Source organism: Dermacentor andersoni, chromosome 11 (genome assembly GCF_023375885.2).
Source record: "Dermacentor andersoni chromosome 11, qqDerAnde1_hic_scaffold, whole genome shotgun sequence".
Classification (NCBI taxonomy): Eukaryota; Metazoa; Arthropoda; class Arachnida; order Ixodida; family Ixodidae; genus Dermacentor; species Dermacentor andersoni.
This window is the reverse complement of record NC_092824.1, coordinates 67,228,512-67,237,125: the sequence shown is the minus strand read 5'-3', so window position 1 is coordinate 67,237,125 and position 8,614 is coordinate 67,228,512.

The following is an 8,614-nucleotide window of genomic DNA, read 5'->3' as shown; positions in this document are numbered from 1 at the left end:
CTTCATCGGCCTTTGTTCGTACTTCCGCCGTTTCGTGAGAAATTTCGCCGCCATAGCACGACCACTAACCGACCTTTTGAAAAAAGACGCTCCTTTCCAGTGGGGCGATAACGAGGCCTCTGCATTCTCTCATCTAATCGACATTCTCACAACGCCTCCCGTTTTGGCCCATTTCGATCCTTCTGCGCCTACCGAAGTCCGTACTGATGCCAGCGGTCACGGAATTGGAGCAGTACTGGCACAACGCCAGCGTGGCCACGACCGTGTTATCGCTTACGCCAGCAGGCTTCTCTCACCCGCGGAGCGCAACTATTCCATCACTGAGCGTGAGTGTCTGGCCCTAGTTTGGGCGGTTGCGAAATTCCGCCCATACTTATATGGCCGATCCTTTTCCGTTGTCACAGACCATCACGCGCTTTGCTGGTTATGCTCACTGAAAGATCCTACAGGAAGACTTGGTCGCTGGGCCTTACGCCTCCAAGAATATTCGTATACTGTCACCTATAAATCTGGCCGACTACACAAGGACGCTGACTGCCTGTCTCGCTACCCGGTCGACGAGCCTGACGACGCCGACAGTAATAGCCCCAACGGCATTTTCTCTGTCTCTGCCTTCGGTAACATCGCCGATGAGCAGTACCGAGACCTATCGCTGCGAGCACTTATCGAGCGTCTGCGCTCTACACCTACCGACGCATCCGTTCGCCGATATGTCCTCCAGGGTGGCATTCTGTATCGAAGGAACTTCCTCCCTGACGGCTCTGACCTTCTTCTTGTCGTGCCAAAACAGCTACGACAGACTGTGCTCTTTGAGATGCATGACGCACCCACTTCAGGACATCTTGGGGTAACCCGCACGTACGACCGCGTCCGCCGCCGCTTCTATTGGCCTGGTCTCGCTCGCTCCGTTCGACGCTATGTTGCTGCCTGTGATCCCTGCCAGCGTCGGAAGACACCTCAGGTGCTACCTGCCGGTCATCTCCAGCCGATCACCGTCCCTGTGGAACCGTTCTTTCGTGTTGGATTAGACCTGCTCGGTCCCTTTCCCACGTCATCTTCTGGGAACAAATGGGTAGCCGTCGCGACTGATTACGCCACCCGATACGCTATCACTCGGGCTCTCCCTACCAGCTGCGCCACTGACGTCGCGGACTTTCTCTTGCGTGACATTATCTTGCTTCATGGCGCCCCGCGACAGCTGCTTACTGACCGTGGTCGAAACTTCCTCTCGAAAGTTATCGCTGACATTGTGCGTTCCTGCTCCATTCAACACAAACTGACTACTTCATACCATCCTCAAACCAATGGCCTGACAGAGCGGTTAAACCGTACTCTTACCGATATGCTGGCCAAGTACGTTTCCAAGGACCACCACGACTGGGACATTGCCCTTCCTTACGTAACATTTGCGTACAATTCTTCCCGGCACGACACCGCCGGATTTTCTCCCTTTTATCTACTGTACGGTCGCGAACCTACCTTGCCCCTAGACACGGCACTTCCTCCTGCTGCGGTCTCAACAAGCGAGTATGCGCGCGACGCCATCGCCCTCGCTGACCATGCACGCCAGCTTGCCCGTGCTCGACTGACGGCCTCACAGACCACTCAGCAGTGTCAGTACAACGCCCGCCATCGTGACGTACAGTTTTCACCTGGTGCGCTCGTGCTCCTGTGGTCGCCCTCCCGTCACGTCGGACTTTCAGAGAAGCTCCTTTCGCGATACACAGGGCCCTACCGCGTGCTGCGCCAGGTGACGCCTGTGACTTACGAAATTGCTCCTGTGGCCTCAACCTCGTCCTCTCCTGTGGCATCTAGTGATGTCGTACACGTCAGTAGGCTCAAGGCCTACTACACTGCTTCCGAGTCCGATCTTTAGTCGCTCCGGGACGGCGCTTTTGCAGCCGGGGGTAGTGCTACGGCAAAATATGCGCGATCACGAAAGGCCAGCAGTGTGAAGACGACGACGACGATTAGAAGCTAGCGCGGGCTGTTGCCTCTTGGCCAAGCGCAGCGTATTTTCCTTGTAAATATATTTGTACATAGCTTTTCGTCTGCGTCTTCCTACGTAACAATATGCCCAATAACACTTGCAGCAGCCCTGCAGACGAGGCAGAAAGCTACTCTGGCAGAAAAATTTATATAAATTTGATAGAAAGCCACCGGTCTATTGAATTCTGCTAATTAAGGTTGATGTCGTGGTTCGACTGAACATTTCAACTCTTTTGAAGCAGTTCTAGCAGTGAATTGCGGTAAATCATGTTTTTCATTTGGCGCTTGGGTTGAATGACAGCCTCTTTTCAAGCACTTGAAGCCTTAAGTTTCCATGCAGCTGCGTGTATCAGTGTGCAAGGTGTTTAAGGTCATCACATTTAGACATGGGTGGAGGATGACCATCTGTGCCTTCAGCCATTCTTTGCTTCCAATGGGAGCTGTGTTGAGTCCGTCAGTGATCTCAACGTTATGACTATTTTATTGAGCCTAGTGTTCATTTTTCTCAGCAGTGTGCAGAGGTTAACTTATGGCAGTCAGCTTATGCACCCCTGACTTACGACACCTCATCAATAGTTTGCTGTTGCAGTTTTTTATGTAACGACCAGGATCGGAAAGGTAAACGGGAAGCTAACACGCCTGACCCTATGGGAAATGAGACTAGTGTTTCACAGTGCTAGAGCCACGCAAACCTAACAAACTGGAATGTGTCGGCGAGGTTCTACGATGTGTACCAAATCCTGTGAAAGGGTTTGGGTATATCAAATGTGGGGTTCAATCCAACACCAAATCGTGCACGCAACCCAGCTTAAAGGGCATGAAGTGTAAATACAGTTGAACGTCGACATAACGGAGTAGGTAAAATGCACAATTTGCTTCGTTGAAACGAAATTTTGGTGTATTGAAGTTCGACCTTTTACGCATATAAGTACACTAGCCGATTGATTTTTCTTGCACAGAAAGGGGCCGCAGAATTTCCCTAATTATCGGGCAATCAAAAAAAGCAAATTTGAATGAGAAAATTCATTTTGGCAAATTTGTGAGTCAGTGACGAATGGTATGGTTTCATGCCATGTCGATATCTTCACATAGGCAGTATGAATTAAGCGAAACAAGCCGTGCTTTCGCATGCACTCGGCCCCCGCGGCTGACATCGTCGCCCGCTCTTGGATGACGCTGTCGTGAAAAGCGCCGGCAGCGGAGAGAGAATGCTTCGTCTGCCTCTCCCAACGAGATGCCGAAACTCGAAATCATGCAACCTTCAGTACTAAACGCACAGGGAGACAGCTCACACAGTTCCACGCCATCTCGGCACGCCCACGCTTTGCACAAGTGGCAGATTACCTCTAAGGCAGGGTGCACGGATGCGTATGCGCTCAGCCTTGCTTACACCCATGCGCAGCCACGGCCGAGACGTGCACCAACGCCGAATTGCGTGCAAACGCACTTCGTTATATTGAGGTTCTAATTACATAGTGTTCTATGGACAAGACGTTATGAAAAGTTAAATACTTCGTTATGTTGAGAATTTCGTTGTATTGAAGTTCGTTATACCGAGGGTTAACTAATTATTTAAAAGGTGTTCAGAGTGATATTTTTACTGAGCAGTTTCTGTAAGCGAGAATATGTCAGTGTAGGACAATTTTGACACCATTTCTGAAAATGTACCAACTCTCGTGGCGTAACATGCTTTGTTCATAGTTGGTGAATTGTAGTAAACCAAGAGTGGATGTGATTTCAACACAGGAAAAAAAGAAAGCCATGTGGCTCATTGAATTTTTTAGAGAACTGGTGCTCCCAGTTTACGCAGCTGCTGACACATTTAAAAACAGTGGTGGCCTCTGTACGTGCCTCCGGCTTAGCGCAGGTAGTAGTGTGTTGCAGAGTATGTTTGATGTTGCAACTTAACCCCTTCCATTCCTTGGACGAGCTGGGTTCGTCCACTTGTCTGGTTCAAACGGCCAAGGATGGGCTTAGCTCATCCATGGTACTTTTCACTCGTTTACCAGTGACATGGCTGAGCCTAGGTTCATCTCAGTGCTTCGTCGTGTTTTTGGTAGATGGCAGCACAGAATCTATTGAGGAATGCAAGCAGAAGCAAATTTATTATTTCTGAGGAAGTAAAACATGTTGGCAACTGGAATCATTAAAAACAAATTGGCCAATTTTGTTAGAATTCGGGATAATAGCGTGGCATGGAAGGAGCTAAGTATTTTCTGCACCGCCGCGGTGGCTTAGCAGCTATGGTGTTGTGCTGTAAGCACAAGGTCACGAGATCGAATCACAGTCACGGTGGGCCCGTTTCTGTGGAGGCTAAATGCAAAATCTCCTGTGTCCCATACATTGGAGGCACGCCAAAGATCCTCTGGTGGTCCAAATTAATCCAGAGACCCCCACTATGGTGTGCCTCGTAATCAAATTGTGGTTGTGGCACGTAAAACCCCAGAATTTAAGTATTTTCTGCAAACAAGTTATCTCTGCACCAGCTGTGGTTGCTTAGTGGCTTTGGTGTTGCGCTGCTAAGCACGAGATTGCGGGATCTAATGCCGGCCTTGGCGATAGCATTTCAATGAGGGCAAAATGAAAGAAACGTCCATGTGCCGTACATTGAGTGCACATTAAAGAACCTCAGGTAGTCAAAATAATTCCGGAGTCCCCCACTACGGCATGTCTCATAAACAGGTTGTGGTTTTGCCACGTAAAACTCCAGAATTTAGTTTAATGTAATTAAAGTTATCTTTGGGTGTAATGCATGACGCTTCTAGATGGGTAACCAGACATTGTAGTTGGATTCAAGGTTTCCTTTTAGCCTGCATTTATGACAGTATGCAAGGAACTGTTACTTGGCAACTTGCAGAGGCAAAAGCATCATTTCTCTTTTCCTGGAAACTAAGTGCTAGGGATCATGAGAGAACTCTCATCAAAACTGTGACTAGAAACCTGGAAATATTGGACACTACTCTGTACATTCCACTATGCCAAACAAAAGTGCAATTGAAAGCTACGTACACGGTACCTAGATAGGCCAGCATAACTTTAGCTGCCAATGACCAGAGAAAGAGCATCATTGTGACTATGTGTGCTTGTAATGCAGTTTTCTTTTGTGTGTTAATTGAAAAGTTGCATGCGTCTGTGTTCTCACTTTTGCCTCTGACTACATTGTTAGAGATTATTAGCTTGTACCTACTAATATACATAGTTATCGTTCATGGAATGCTGGGTTACTGTGGCCATAAACGCGAGCAGTCTGGTCGGTGCCATCTTGTGGCCCAGTTTATCTGCTGGTGTAAAGTGTTGGCAGCCATGCAATCAACATGTGGCCCCATTTGTTTTATAATTGCTTGGATAAGAACACTCGAGTAACAAAAGCGTTTCACGTGTTGTTGAGCAAACCATCACGAGATGTCACCACCAACATTGTTGCTGCCGTCCACGTTTACCGTAAGCCAGTGTTTCTGCAAAGAGCAGACGAACCAAAACTCTCTATTGTTTATAAAAGCACCACACTTGCAAGTGTTCAAATGTAGCCTTACTACACTTGGACAAAATTTTCTGGCTATAAAGATGAAACTCCAGAGCACAGCTTCTGCTGGTGGGCTGCCGCATCAATTAGTTTGGCGAGTTTAAGATTACTTTCAGTTCCTTTTCATTTGAGTGGCTTGTGTAGCATTTACTGAGGTAGCCGCCATGTTAAATTACACACTCGAGTCATTTGTTACTGGTGCTAGTCATAAAGCCACGAGTCTTTGGGCAAGCCAGTACGCGATGAAGGGTCGCCACACAATGTGAATGCCATGTTTCTTTTGATAAATCTGCAACCGCACACATGCCGAACCTCGAAAGAGCAAGATCAAAAACAAGTGTCCATAGTGACTCAAGAGACTCTGTTTCCATAAAATCATGAACAAAAGTTTAGAAACCAGGTGCACTGAAATAAAAATATTTTTTTCAGTGGCCTTGGTACGATGCCTGAAAGTGAGTGGTGTAGGACACTTGCGTGTCATTCAACCAATGCAGTACAAGTCACATTTGTGCATTGCTGGGTTTCATTGGAAAACAAATGAGTAAATTTACAATTCCAGCAGCGATGCTACAATGTGATCTTCGGTTCTATAGTTTTACGTTTACTACAATATGCCAGTGAGTGCAATTACACACAGGTCTTGTCATGCAACATGTTCCCTTCTGTTGTACAGTATATGCCAGTCCACACTGCTCACAGTGATTCTCTTCCATTGCATGTATTGCCCCTACCATTTTACTGCACAGCAGTGTACTTATTGTTCTTCTGTTGGAAATGTCCCAAGTCGTGCAGGGCGGGCCTCCTCGCATTGGAAATGGTACAAAGGCGTTTTGTTCCGTCTAAAAAAGTTATGTTTTACTCTAGCTGATCCTTCCTGGCAAAGACTACGGTGCCAGCTTTTGCCACCTTTCACACTGAGCAGCCATCTTTATCGCGCTGGACTCTGATCCTGTTCATGCTTGGGAACCCCACTCATGGCTCCACTAGTGCTAATTTTCGCAATCTAATTAGTATTGTTTGTTAAGGTACCCTATGTAGTACTTGGTAATTAAGGTCATGTGGCACACTCTTGTGTGCCTTCCCACTGGCTTAGTGTGGTTGCGAGAGCCTGGCAGAGCATACTACATCTGAGATTATCGGCAGTGCACAAGGGCCTGCACTGCACTTGAAATTTTTTTTCTGTTCTTAATTAAGTAATTTGCCTTCAAGGATGAAAGGCTGTTTGCACAATTTTCCCATCAACTAAGTTGCCCCCCTAGCCGAGCGCTGTCGCTGAGACATTTAGATGCACAAATCTGAATTAATACTATACCCATTGCATCCCTTTAAAGGTAAATTGCAACAAAATTTTGCTTTGAGTAAATTGGTAATAAATTGGTAAGGCCCAAGCAGACGATGCGCGCACCTGGTGGTTAGCACATAGGACGAAAGTGCCAGAATGTGGCCTCGTATTTTTCTTTGCACTGCAGGCAGCACCTACGTAGTCGCGGAGGTCATGCCGGAAAGTTGCTTGGGGGTTACTTGTGCATCATTTGCAGCGGGTGGTAATGCTGGTGTTCTAGCTTTTCAGTTTCGCTATTAAAAACGTTTACTTTGCAAGCCTTTCGTGACGCATTCATTTGTATTTCAAATGTAGGATTTTGTACAGAGGCTACGCTGTATCTGTGCTGTCTGAAACTAGACTTTGCGCAGCTACTAATTTCGTTGCAGTTGGCCTTAATTCAAGTCTATGAGGGCAGTGAAGATGAGGTGCCATGCATCTCAGGTTGTTTTTTGTTTGTGTGACCATCAATTAAGGTGGAGGATGTACAGAGAAGTGCGCAAAACGGATCAAGGTGTGCCTTTTCCAGCATAAGACTGCACCTAGCATCTGTTCATCTACTAAACCGCCCCAAACTGTTGCACCAAAACGCGTGGCCAAGAACACTCGGCCACCTCTGTAATATTTCCTTGTTGGGTTCACTGCAATTGTCCACGTTTTCATAGAAAATTACAGGCTCCTAACTCTTCACGGGAAACATCAAATCATCGATGACTTGAAGGAGATACATGCACAAATGCAGCCTGTTGTGCCGACTTTTTTGTTTTATGCCCCCCCCCCCCCCCCCTTTGAGTGTGCGAACAGTCACGTCTCATATGAACATCCAGACTTATTGCACTAAGGTAGAAAGTTGGGCTAGTTGAAATATGCAGGCACACTTGAAATTAGCACCGAAGGTGACGGAAACACAAAAAGGGCAAGACGAGCACTGTCTAATACTTTATATTTTTGTGTGTGTGTATATGTATGTTTCTGTTAATAAACTTTATTTGTTAGACAGTGCTCATCTCGTGTTAATCTGTTCGTGTCAGCAGTGTTTTCCACACTGAAGAGCCTGGCATTTTGGAAACGAATGAACTAACTTCAGTATGCGGTATTTACAACAGAAAACATCTATACTTGAATGAATATCAAAGCTTTGCACACTTACTTGCTTAAAGCATAGCAAGATATATCCTACAGAAAACGGAATTGCATTCTTTGATTTTGCTCTGTAGCTCAAGGCAGGTAGGTATTGGTGGACACTATTTATAGATATATGTATATACATTGCCCAGTAATACTATCCAAGTTTGTAAATGCACTCCATAACACATAACAGACCATCTCCATCACGTGCCTGCAAAGTGCCAAAATTCCGTAAAGTTTATGAATTTGGGCTTGTTCTACCAGTATGTACGATTGTTGTGTTGGGTTTTATGAAAAACAACTTCTCTTCGTGAGAAATTTCGCTCATCCATCTCCAAACCTTCTGTTGGAAGTCTTGGTGAAAGGATGCCAGAGGGAGATACTTGCTTCAAGCAAGTTTATACAGACAAGTTCCTCGAGCGAGCGAAATCAACAGCAAGCTCGCCGAAAATGTCTTCTGTGATCTAAAAACAATTTATTGCTGAAACAAGTTTCTGGTTGGTTGTGTGCTCCGTAAGAAGGTAAACCATCGTTAACCTCTTCAAGCCTGTTGCGATTTCGCGACATGCCAAATCTGAGCTCGTAAATGCAAACCGGACACTTAATTAAGTGAGATACATTTTGATTTTAACATCATGTGTGGGCATCCAGCG